The sequence below is a fragment of the Argiope bruennichi genome, chromosome 9 (genome assembly GCF_947563725.1).
Source record: "Argiope bruennichi chromosome 9, qqArgBrue1.1, whole genome shotgun sequence".
Lineage (NCBI taxonomy): Eukaryota > Metazoa > Arthropoda > Arachnida > Araneae > Araneidae > Argiope > Argiope bruennichi.
The window spans coordinates 109,980,627-109,994,577 of NC_079159.1; the positions used below are offsets into that span (position 1 = coordinate 109,980,627).

Here is a 13,951-nt window from a genome sequence, read left to right on the forward strand (position 1 = left end):
AACCTGTTGTTTTTCTTTCTATTTATATTTCATACAAGTACAAAATAGACAAATGTTGTTGCGAACCTACTTTAATACTTTTTAATTTTTAAAAAAAATAGGAAAGAAAAGTGCACGACAATTTAGTTTATATTTCTAGAAAGATAGTTTTTTTTCAACTTGAAGATGCTGTAAAAATAATTTTATTACGATAAAATTTCTGTAAACTATCGGGGAAGGGGGGGGCACTGAAATTTCGAATAATTTTTACTAGAAATTCTCATTAAAATTAAAAAAAAAAAAACAATGAACGAACTTCTTGGTAAATATTTCCATCCCATAAAGTTGATCAATGCGAATTTTTTTACTGGTCTGATGTGTAGTGAAAAAATATATTAACGCACATACATACGCCTGTATTGTTAGTGGAGATCACAGATATATTTTCAAAATGAATAAATCCTTGAATTTTGCCAGAAATAACAATTAAAGATCAGAATTAAATCTATAAAACCATTTCTGTGCACAAAAGACTATAAACGACAGTATTTTAACCAAAAAAAATTGATGAAAGTAACGGCCTAGATCTACTGACACACTTACAATCATAAATAGAATTTAGAAGAAAAAAAACCTGTTGATTATCACGTTCTCTCGGGTAACTTTTATTGTAAGTGAAGTAACTGCGACCGTGATAAGAAAAACTGGACTTCTTTTCGTTCATACGAGCATAATAAAGACAGAAGAAACGTGTTACTCTATTTTCACCGACAGCAGGACATAATTGTTTTTGCATTATGCTTTTTTATTATTATTCAAGGTTGTAAAAAAACTATTTTCAAAAAAAAAAAAGAAAATTAATGTAGCACTCAATTTATGATAATTACTGCTTTTCCTAAATTCTGTTAAATTAAATCTCAGTTTTCTTTTAAAGTTATTAATTTTAAAAAAGGCAAAAAAATGAATTTTAATCCTATTTCTAAATTATTTTTTATAAGATTAGTAGGGAAAATACAATTAAAAAGTAATTCTGCAATCGATCAAACTTCAAATCGATGAAACTATCGATGCAAAGTTTCAAAAGGAAATTTAAAATTTAATATGTTGTATTATGTTCCAATATTTGTAAATTAGGGATGGAGAATATATATGGACGTAATTCTTCCGCTTAAGCTCAGTTTTGAGCTTTTTTGGGAAGGGAATTTTTGGAACATTTTCTAATTTTAAAGAAATCTGCAGTTAAATTGTATAAATCATATCTCTAACTCTCCGACCCACCCGAAGGCACGCAGATAAAAAGTACTGAATGACCAGACCACCGCAATTGCTCCATTGGTAGGAATTGTGGTTGAATTCAAAGGGCCATCACCGGCCACGATACAACCCTTCCTGAAGGAAGTACGTCGCTTCATCGATGAGAGGAGCCAGATCCCCACCTATTTATGTACCCTTCAGAGTGACGAAATCCAACCACCATACCGGAAGCATCCCACCCTCATTTCGAGATGCCCCCCGGGGAGATAGTTAAATTGTATAAAAAAGGATTATCTTAAAAATAAAATACACAGAAGTCTCTGTAAAACAAGAATTCTTCAACAAGGAATTACAGAACAGAAGTTCTTAGCTATAAAAAACGTTTGTAGCAAATAATAAAGTCCAGGAAAAAAAATAGAATGAAAGGACTGTAGAGAGAAAATATCTTTCAAGTTGCCAAATTGCAGAATGCCAAAAAAAAAAAAAAAAAAAAAAAAAAACTAATTTCGGAGATTACATCATTTTAGTTATTTAGTTTTTCGAAGGCAGCAATGCTTTTTGTAAAGATGAGTTCTGTGAAAAATTTTATTTTTTTATTAGTCATTATTTATATTTAATACTTTCTGGCATTTCAAATGCTTGTATAATATTTTATTACTCTTTGGAAAATATTTTACTATTAAGTTTGAATAATATTTCATCTTTTTCAGTTGAAATATTTCATCCAAAATATAGATATGTTATATCATACAATCCGCCATGATACATGTTTTGAGATGTTGCGCCATTCTTCCCATGTGTCCGAGCTGAATTTCATTCCTTTAAACATGTTTAAAACATCTTTGTTTTAAATAAAAAAAATTTCACTAACTTACTAATTTTCAACCCTTACAACATTTTGCATGTACAGTCGTTAGGTTGAAAACCATATCCACCTTCATCTTGTTTGTATGATATGGAAATTAAAAGACCTGGGTCCATTCGAGGTGTCATTGTCGTCATTTAACTACAGTTCAAACCGGAGTACCCAAAATAACCCTTGCGGCTCTTCAAAATGGCTAATAATCTTATTAAAATAGATTATCTATTGTTATTTTTATTATTCATCAATAGCAGCCTTTGGCAACCAACTGGTTAGCTGAGAATACCGGTTGTGCTTAATTCAATGAAATCTCTTATGTTTAACTTGATATTCATGATCCACACAACAAAATATGTGTAAAATCAAATAGTGATCGATATTTACGTCCTTTTATTTCTCTTATCTGTTTATTGTTACATGAATATCTTTAAAAAGGTTAAGTTACTATTTGCATGCAAACGTCACTGTCTACATCATTTAGCATCCAATTAAATGTTATCTAACTCCAACACTTCACTTCCTTATTTCTCATGTAAAATGCACAATTTATGCCAATTTTACAATAATAAAATGCATTTTATATCTATTATTTGAAAATGTTTAACAGCTTATCAAAATAAAGTGAATTTAAACATGCTAATTAGAAAATTAGAAAACAAAAAAATATAATCTTTTAGCAAATCGAATGTATTATTTAATTTCTCAAAGTGCTTTTTTTATTTAAAAAAATGATTACATGAAATAAAGAAGCTTATACGGACATTGCAAAAAAATATGAAAAAAAAAAAAAAAAAAAAAAAAAAAGAAGAAGAAGAAGAAAGAAAGGAAAAAACAGAGTTTTCATTTTTTAATTTTCGACAGTGGAAGAGAAACCACGCTGATAAACATCGTAGAAATTATGAAACTATTTTAAACAATATTAACAAACTATTGCAACAATAAAAAGTATTGTTGCAAATACCGCTTAAAAGTATGTTGAAAGTTATTAAATTTACGGGGAAATTTAGTTGATTAAAAAATAAATATTATTGAAAGATACGTATTGAATTTTATAATCTGTAAAAATTATTTTTGTGGGATGTTATTTTCGAATGTAAATGCCAAAATTCGCAAACATTTTTATTAATTAACTAAAATTATTATTAAAATTTACACAAAAAAAATTGCTCCAAATATACACTTATCCCTTCAAAGTATATTTGTATCGAATTTGATAACATTATGTTCAACGATTTGCCCTATAAACACACACTTTTATTATTTGCAGAAATTTAATGTGATACTATTTATAATAATATTTGAATCACTTTTAAGAACAATTTTCAGATATAATTCTTGATGGAAGATTTTTAAACTTATTGTGAAAGCTGTGTAATTCTACTTGGACTGGGTATTGAAAAGCTCCTTGTTTGTCTCTAAATGCAAATATTAAATTAAGGAAAGAAAAATGGGAAAACAACTTGACAAACAAATCGGAAAAAGTGCGTGACATCTGTAATATTCCAGTCACACAGTTTATTTTTCTGACGAAAGATTCGTTTTCGCCGCGTGCCAGTGTCACCTAAGGTTAATGTGACATTTTATTCCAATGTGGCGTGAAATATTAGGCGAATGCTATGCACTATCTTGACTACAACCGCGACTGAGGCAGCTGCAGAGGAAAAAGTAAAATCTTAACTTTACTTCTGAAATCTATTTAGGTTATGACACTGCTGGAAAGCATTAAATGCATCGCAATTAAAAATAAACTGGGGAATTTTTCCTGTATTTTTTTTATTGAATAGAAAACAGCCGAAACTAAAAAAAGTGAACAGGAAGATATTCCTCATAAAAGGAAAAAAATCTGCACTATTTCTTGAAGGAAAATAAGTTTGTGGCAGATTATAATTTATGAATTTTCGCACTCATTTTGTGGTTTTTTTAAAGAAAGTAAAAATTTACGGAAAAAATAAATAATTAATAAACAAGTAGTCTTATTTATATATAGTAGGAATAATTCAATGACATGTAATTTTAAATAAACGTTTCGATTCTATTAAATTCGAAATTTCGAATAAGAATAAAATTTTATTTTAAAGAAAATTATTTGTTGTATATAAGAAACGGATGGTTTTGATTTTAGAAAATGCTGTTGCATTGCAAAAATGGAATAACAAATCGAAATAATTAAATAAAATTTCTACAAGATTCCTCAAGTCACTAAAGTAAAGCTCGAACCAAGACCAGGTCTGACTTCAAATTAAATTTCTTTCTATTTTTGATTATATATAAGCACACCATGAGTAAACTTAATCTGTTGGATTAATATTCTAGTTATATGCAAATGTAAACTGTAATAAATCCGTGTAGAAATTATTCTTTAGTGGATTTTATATTTTTGGATAGAGGAAATGAATTTTTTCACGTTGTTACACTCAGAGAGAACTTGATTTCATCTTTGAAAATCTGATTTCAAAACATTTATTTTATAATTTGTTGGATATCAATTTCTGGTTTGAACTTACTTCCGGTACAAAGTATTTCGTATGGCAATATTTATTATCACTTATAATGTAGTACAACCAATCAAAGAACGAAAAAGTTTTATGATTCTATCTGCATAGTTGGAATAAAATGTTCTTAAAGAAATGCACTACCTTTCATAATATTCTAAGAAGAGAGGAAAAACTTGTGAAATCTCCCATTTCTAAAACTCTTTTATTTATTTATCACCTATCTTCTTTTTATGGTTACTGTTGTTGCCATTCCAGTTATGTTAAATTTTACAAAAACAAAAATAATCATATACTAGAAAAGTAAAAATAATACTTCCTTTCCCTATTACAGATATCTTTTACCCATACACAAGAATACAAGAATAAAAATAAATTTTAAAAGTCATTCCAGAAATATCTCATTTATTTTTAGCAGAGTCAGTATTTGTTTTTCCTTCCAAACCTTTCAATGCACTGAAAATTTAAAAATCGTTTTAAAATATTGTTATAAAGATGAAATCGTCCGAAAGATTAAAATTCGTCAAATTTGGTTATTTTTCGTCTGCTGATAAATCTAATTAGAAAGAATTTTTTTAAGAGTTTCGTTCTACTTCTTAAATTATTTATAAAGTAGATTAGCAGATTTCTTTCAGCATTTCATGATTTAATTTTTATTATTTCTAAAATCTGATTTTATATAAAAATTTCAAAAATTATCATCTTTAGTAAAAGGTAATTCCCGCTTGTTTTGTTAGATGCATCTTCATTTTTTTTAGAATGAATGTGTAAGTTATCTTTTTTTAATTTAAAATTTTGAAATTTTTCTTGGAACATTTTTAACATTTCTAGACAATTTATGTGGTATTTTAATTAGATAGTTAAAAATGTAAGCTGTAACACGACATTAGTAATTCCTAGTGCAAAACATCGTCAACCAAAACGAATTTCTGTCGAGTTTTTTATATAATAGTAAATCTTTTCTACGTCGATTTTTTTTTCGATAAATTCAACATGTCAAAACTGTTTTAAAAATAAATTTAATATAATAAATTAGAGTTTCTTGCGTGTTTCAATTTTTGCTCTTATTTCAAAATATTGATAATTAATAACTGCCTTTTAGAAAGCAAAAATAATTAGAAATTTAAGATTTTGTGTTTAATCTCTGAATTCTTTGCATGTGATTCTTTGTACATACTTACCACGTGATAGTTAATTTCATTTCATGTATTTATCAACTTCCTTGGAATTATAGATTGAATAACAGCTGCAATTTACAACTTGCTTTTTTGCAAATTAATGCTGATCTAGCTTACTCAGGTGTCAGATGCTCAAAATCTTTCTCACAAATCCCTCTAAAAAAAGAATCACAGGGAATTAAGTCTGGAGATTAGATGACATGCCGATCTTTAAAATTTTCTTATGCAATAATCATCAAGTCACACTTACCACATCGAATTTTAGGAGTTACAATTTTCTGAAATGAAATTGTGGGATTCATGCTAATACGTTAGTGATACCAAAACAATACCGTTATTTTTAATTATACATGCTTTATATTTTACATATTTTTATAATGTGTCCAATAATTCTTGTGAACCCTGTATTTACATAATCTGTATAATTATTATCTACATAGTTCATGCAATATAATAATTATCACTGGAATTAATGTATTAATTAATTCGAGTTATGAATTTAATGTATGAATTAATTTGAGTTGAATTATTTAACTTATTAGATTATAGAGCTACCTTGATGGAAATGTATTAAACAAATAGTTAGAGCGAAAAAGAAACACGTGACTCTAATCTCCCTCTACACACTTGATGTCGCCATTGGCTTGCTGGTTTATTTTTGTAAGCAACCTGAAACTCAAATGATTACTACTTAAACAAGTTACAATCGATGAGTTAAAGGCAGATATTGAAGGCCAAATGGCGCCAAATACAATTTAATATACTTGGCAGAGATTTGAAATTCAACTGATTGGCATATCGACGAAGCCATTAGCCATTTAATATTATAGTCAACAGCCGACGTCCTGGCCTAGGGGAGCGCGTCTTCCCCGTGACCTGGATATTCCGAGTTCAAGTCCTGGTTCGGGCATGGTTATCTGTGAGGTGTGTGAAAGAGTCCCTCTGTAAAAAGGGGTTCTGCAAGCAAGTTATAGGTATCATCCTCATATGAGCTAGAAGTCAGACTTCTGTCCTCGAGTGCTCAGTGGCCTTTACACTCAGAAACTACAGCACAAACTCGGCTTAAATCGCTGACATTGTTAGCGAGCTTGTTTATGGTAAGTGCCATAAGTAACAACAGCATTATAGTCAACATTATCGACTGCTTTCGATAATTTGTAAAAATGAGTTTGGGCCATGAAAAAGTGATTCCAAATACATATTAATATATAGTTTCAATAACTATGAAGTGGGAAATTAATAACATTAATCATAGTACCATAAACTTTATGAATATTATTGATCTTTCATGTATTCAGATGGTTCCAAAATTTATTAATTTCCATTCTATAAAACCAAATTTCATATTATTAGTGTGTATCAGCATTTTCTTAGGAAACCTGTATTCTCTAAATTTAAGTTCCTTTCTCATTTTTTTACTTAAAAAATAACGTAATATCTCTGCATGTACCTGTTTCGTTAATATTATTTGTTACCAAATAAAAAGAATAAGGCAAATTTTATCCGAAGGTATTATTTTCTTCTTGTCTTTTCACTAAATGCACAATTATGAGTGACTCCTTTTGTGAGAGAATATTTACAGTCAAATTTCTGTTTAAAATCGTGTCTAAACTGCACGCGTATCCACTTGAAAATCTCATGCAGACAATGCAGACATTTTGAAGTTCCAAAAGAAAGATATTGCAGTGTTTTATAGTGAAAAATCTCATAAACAGCCATTTTCATTCTTTCTCCTTAAGTACTTTCATTCTTTCAAAACACCGGTGTTCCATTATATATATTATAAGCCTTTTTTTTATTTATTTAAATGCGTATCAAATGATAAACTTTTCTAGATGTAATATCCCAGCTCTTGATTCAATGCTTGGGCCATAAAAAGGCATTTTGTGAATTCATGTTTATTAAAACGAAAAAAAATAAATTATTATTAGATGACCGTATATGACCTTAGTAACTGATAACTTTCTATTCTTACTCAAAACTGAATTTTAAATTTATATAAATTCTATGCAATTTTTTTTCTAAATTTTTAAAATAAAATAAATTATCTACTATCTGCGGTTTTTAACCCTAAAATTTTATTTAAAAAATTTCAATTACAAATGATAAAAGAGTTTTTTTTTAAACACAAAAAGGGCAAACAAATGACCAATTCTTTTTGATAAAAATAAACCAACAATACTGAAAGCACAAAATTCTATTGTTTAGTAAGTCAAAAATGTGTATATAGGTGCCCTGCAGTAAATTAAAATTTTTCAAAAGCATTTTTGGTTCCTTTCTCCCATTATGTTATAGCGAGATGCGCAATATGCTTCTATGGAAATCCAAATTTAGTCCATTATATTTTAATGGGAAATGAATTCTGTGCAGCTTATACAGCAAATCCAAAGATGCTCCAACTTTTAATTGCAAAGCAAACCAGCTGGAGTGGTCCCCAAAAACTTTCTCGCATATCTTTAATAAAGGTATTTGTTTTACATCCTAGCAAAAAATTGCGCATCTTGGGTAAGACAAAGATCACTTCGTATGGCATTGATTATATACAGTAGTTACGAAATATTAAACGTTAGCGTGAATTTAGTATTTTTGCTGAATTTATCACATGAAATTTATCACATATTTTTCATGAAAGTTGGATTTGTCAAGTAAAAGTAAGGTGTACTCTCAATTATTTGAGCCACTCTATTATCTAAGTTTATTTTTCTGAAATATAAAATTATGTCTTTATATTTGAAGTCTAAATCATGTAGATAGAAAAAAATAACCAGCGAACTTCGATAAATACAATTACAAAGCATAAATTTTTTAAAAAAAAGTTCTTGAAACATTATCGCAAACATAAATTATCTGAAAATAACTTCGGCGAGATTCAGCAGTTCTCGGTTAAGATGGACTCTGATGTAAAAAAGTGCATTGAAGCCTAATTGAATTATGAAATGATTGCAATGTTAAGTTGATTTTTTTCCTTTTTTTTTTATCCAAAAATCAAATTTTAACTTTATTTCGAGATGAAATGACAGTTACTTAAATTATCCATTTATTCACACAGTAAGGCAACTAAAATATTGCCACATTTTCTTTTAAAAACTTATTAAATAAAATAAAGTACAGCAATGATTTCATATGTTAATGTTACAAATGCTTCGGAAATAAAAAAATAAAATAAAGTTGTTTTTTTATTTGTAATCGTCAACCTTTTACGTCAGACGATTCGAATGATACAAATACTAAAAATATCTTGCTTCTACTGAAACCTTGAGGATAAATATCGTCTGAAGAAAATAATCGAGAAGAGGAAAATTGCTGTAAGCTTGAAAAAGTTACGTTTTTATGATATTCAAATATTGCTTTAGAACATCTGATTGCGATAACTTTACTTGTAACACTAACTTCCTTTTATTTGATTTATTCGACCGTGTTCTTCAATTTATTTCAGTATGAAGAAACAATATAATTTTTTTATGTACTTCTTTGAAAGAAATCAGAATGTTCTTAATTTTTCAAACGTTAGAAATTAATTTTTTTTTTTTTTTCGTTTTTCGTGGCATAATTGTATTATTGCAATTTTTACGAATTTATTTGTTAACGCTGAAAAAAACTGATAGCATTCAGTACAGAAATTGTACATTGTTAGTGTCAAAACATTCAAAATGTACAATTTTTATAAAATTCAATTGGTTAAGCTCCTTTGCTATAAATTATTTTCCTTTGATAGTTTTTTCCCCTATATGTTTTTATTGGCCATGTTTAAGCTATAATAGAAATATCTCTTTTTTTCGATAGAAGTTGCAAAATTAATTTTTTAAATTTTCAGAAATAAAATTTTTATCGATTCCTACAAATTTCTAGTAGAATAATTTATATTCCACATAAATAAAGCAAAAAATATATATATAGATCTAAATGCACAAAAATTAAATTAGGAAAAGGAAACATTAATAAAATTATTAACAGCAATCAAATAGAAAAACACATAAAAATTCAATTACTGGGCAAAACTCGTGAAAAGAATATCAAAATAGTAATCTGTTAGTAAAAATTCGTGACTTCCTTTCAACTTACATGATTTTCTATAAAAGTTTAAACATTGCATAATTTATTATTCATTGTTGGTATGTATTTTACAGATATCTTCTCTAAGAATTTCATTCTAAAATAAACAGCATAAACAAATGCACCCCGAAATATGTACTCAGCGATCCATCCCGAAAAAAAAAATCGTTTGCAATTCTCACCATTTTTCTGAATCGTCGCTTGTATCATTTTTATTGTTGGCGCAACCTTGTCAGTTCGTTAATTACTTTCACTTTTGAAATCATCTTACATGAATAGAAGTGGAAAAAAAATATAATCCATTCGGTTTTCATTACGCTGACATTGAAATGGCCTTACCCTTAAAATGCCTCTATTGCCACCATCACCGACAAATATATTTATTCTCTCTCAATTCGGCTGTTTCCGGAAAGCGAGTTTTTGAATTTTCTTCCTGGCAGTCGTAAGTCAAGGTTGGCAGCTTAGAAAAGATTTCCCGCGCGATGCATCATAATAGGGTTTTTTTCACCCTCTGTTTTGTGGAATATGACGCCATGGCCGACACAAAAGAGCAAAAGAATATTAGTATCTAAGGGATAAAGAAGAATGCTCATCAATTTGTGTTTTTATCGACGTTAAGAATATTTGTGTTGGAATTCGCAAATTGCCGTGAGAATATGCATACATTCTTTTGATTCTTCTGTTGTACGGTTGTAGAAGAGAAGAATGACTCGATATTTTTTATTCGTAAGAGAAAATGCTTACTGACCTTCTGCTTTCATTATAAAAGTATGCTAATGAATGAGAAAAAAATGGCAGATATTCTTTCTTCTTTTTAACAAACTTTAATTGTCTGGAGTTTCCTCTCATTAACGCTTGAAAACTCTACGAATAATACTGAAATAAAGTGGTAAGATCCTGAATTACAGTCACAAATAAACAGTTCCCCATTTTTAATCCATTTTTCACTATGTTGAGAATTTTTTAATGGTCTTTAATTCTAAAGTGTGCGAGAAAATCGACAAATAATTTTTCGGAATTTTATAATCGTCGGGATTAGATCCCCTTACTAACCCCAGATGGCAGCGCATTCCCGTTGCCTTAAAAGTTATGCAGAAAAGATTTCTTATTTGCTTGGCAGTCAAGAAAAGTAGACGTTCACGTGAGTGTGAGCGATCAGTAGCTAGTGAGGAAAAGCAGATCAATTTTATTTTAACGATCATGCGGAAACCCAGAGAGTTTCTTGTGAAATTAGTAGTTTATGAAGAAAATAATTCTTATTGTCTTGAAGAAATATTCGTAATTGTGATATGGAATTGCTTATCGGAAGTTGTGTAAAAATAAAGAATGGCTCGATGTGAATAAATGGATGACTAGTCAAGAAAACTGTTTCCTGATTTTTCTTGCGTAGAATCTTCTATTTTTTGCAAACAGGAGCACAGGGTATGTGCTCACGAACAGTACAAAAATACTTCGTTATGGAAATGTCCCCTACATTTGACAATTATAGAATAGGACAAATATTCTAAGACATTTTTATTTCTTTATTTAAACAATTTACGGTAAATGTTAATTTATATATTAATTGATAGTTAAGTAAACAACAATCTAGTGTGAGCAAATATTTTTATTTTCGTTTCCCAAAAACATATAAAGATTCGTCTGCAAGTCTTCTTCTATTCTTCGAATTGTTACACACGAAATAGAACAGCAGTCATAATCAGTTTTGTTACAACTGCGAGTGTATTAAAATATTTATTTAAATGTTTCATTAGTTCAGTTTGTTATGAATAGCAAACAAATAAAATTCTATAGCTTTTAATGAATAGAGACTCATTAATTATAATACCTGCCGATATAACTGATAAATGATGCATTGTTCTTCCTATTCATCAAGAGAAGAATAAAGAAAGAAATTGGCAGCCATTTTTCCTAACAATCAATTAAGAAACAAATGAAGAAACGTTTCGTTCGAAATTGTTGTTTCTGTTGACCTCAATTGATTTTGATGACTGCTTGGGTGCTCTAGAAAATGATGATATGAAATTGGTTACTTTTATTTTAATGTTTATAATGGCTTTTTTATTCTGATGCATTTCAAGGCAAATAATACTTTTTGAAGATACACTATTTTCTTTGCTGTAATGCATCACGTTTGTTTTGATGTTACCATTGATACTTGTTATACTTAAACATGTTTATTCTGAAAAAATATCTCTTAAGTTACCGTGATTCTTTTGTAAAGCTATAAACACATTCATTATAAAGTAAATGGAAAAGCAACTGATATTATAAAAATTGAAATTTCTGTAAAATTCATGACACGGAATGCTAAATAAAGGTCATTTGTAAATTATGCGAGACTGAAAGGATGCGAACATGCAGATTAAACCTTTTTAATTGTTTTGTTCTCTCTAGTATTTAATTTAGATAACACATTCCGTTTCGGAAATATGTGCCACCCTATGCATTCAAATAAAATTCCATACAATACTTGGAATGCTTTGGGCAAAATCGATTTATAGCGTCACTGAATCCTTTATCGATTAAATTTGGATAACGATAATTTGATGTACAATGGCGGAAGGGTATTGGGCTTTAGACTTAAGTGAATTAAAAGTAAAGTAAATTTGCATATAGATGCTGCAGATATATTATACTTAATTGTTGTTAAAAATTGTTTGGTGTGAATTTTTTTTAATTCTTAAACTGGCAATTTACTATGGGATAAACAATTTTTTTTAACTACATCAGAATATACCATGGCGGATTTAGACATTATGAAACCTTATGCAGTGTACATTACGACACTTTTCTTTTATTAACGGGTCAATTTAATCTCACATTTCAACACATTTTTAACTTAATCAACGTGTTAATGATTTATTTTAATCAATTTTTACTTTCTCGGATATATAGTATAGAGCAAATATAGCAAGCGTCAAAAAATTCGAATTCGAGTTTTTGACTTCCTTGAGTTCGAAAAACACAATTTTAGAAAATGTTTGTCTGTGATAAAGATAACACAAAAATGAAAGAAATTTGATATATTGTCCTTATACCAAATATAGACTTCTGTCAAATTTTAAGCAAACCCCGCTCAGACGAAATTTGTCTGTGTGGCTGTTCGAATATAATTTAATATGTTAATGACAGAACGAAGACAGCTATGTAGATAAAAATTCGATACACAGAATTAACATCTACAGTCTAGATATCTTTCAAATTTTGAATGAAATCCTTCAAAATATTGACCATCTGTGGGTCTGTGCTTTCAGAAACACGTAAACGCGATAACTCAAAGACGCGATGACTTAAATATATCAAACTTGGTAAGGGATTTTGTGACTACAATTGTAGTTCTGTGTTAAATTTTTGCTTCATTCTTTTAGGAAGAACGTGTCTAAAACATAAATTCGATTTTCGGATACTATTAGCCACATGCCAGGGCTTAATCGCCAGATAACTCGTCAAGGATTACACGACGCCAAAGGTTGACTTTTCCTAACTATTGTACGCCAATACCATGAGAGGCATGGGCCGCTGTGGCCTGGTGGTAAGGTCTTGGCTTCGGAACCGGAGGGTTTCAAGTTCGAAACGCGATTCCACCGAAGAACCGTCGTGTAAGGGGGTCTATTGCAAGTTAAATCCGTCCTGACCAAACGTTCTCCCGCTGGTGTGGTGTGGTGTGGAGAGGGGGGTGCCAGCTCAAGTGTTGTCCACGTCATCTGACCGCGATTCAAAATTTCGAGGTCCGTCCCAAAATAGCCCGAGTGTTGCTTCAAACGGGACGTTAATATAACTAAACCAAACCATGAAAGGCGTTGCCTTGGATAGCATAGAGCGTATGCAAGAAAGTTTTTGAGGGACTATTCTCGCTTGTTTTATTTAATATTTTTGTGAAAATGTATAAGTTTTTATTTATTTATTTTAAATATATTTATTAAAAAATGAGATAATGAAAATTATTGGCAATTCTCTTACTTACAACTATAAAAATATAATTATTGTGAAAGATTACAAAAAAATTAATAAATTTCAAAGCAATGTAACACCAAAAATTATTGTTTTGCAAAACCTGCCAAGTGAAATATAATCTTTACAAATTTATTTATATGGCAATTACGTTAAAAGTATTTTTTATTGAATTACTT

General features: G+C 29.2%; 1 protein-coding gene across 4 annotated transcripts in view; it reads left to right on the plus strand.

The window, feature by feature from the left end:
* The window catches only part of LOC129984002 (rhophilin-2-like), a 134,972-nt gene that overhangs the window by 80,263 nt on the left and 40,758 nt on the right, over window positions 1-13,951 (plus strand). The gene's annotated exons all lie outside the window — the stretch shown is intronic.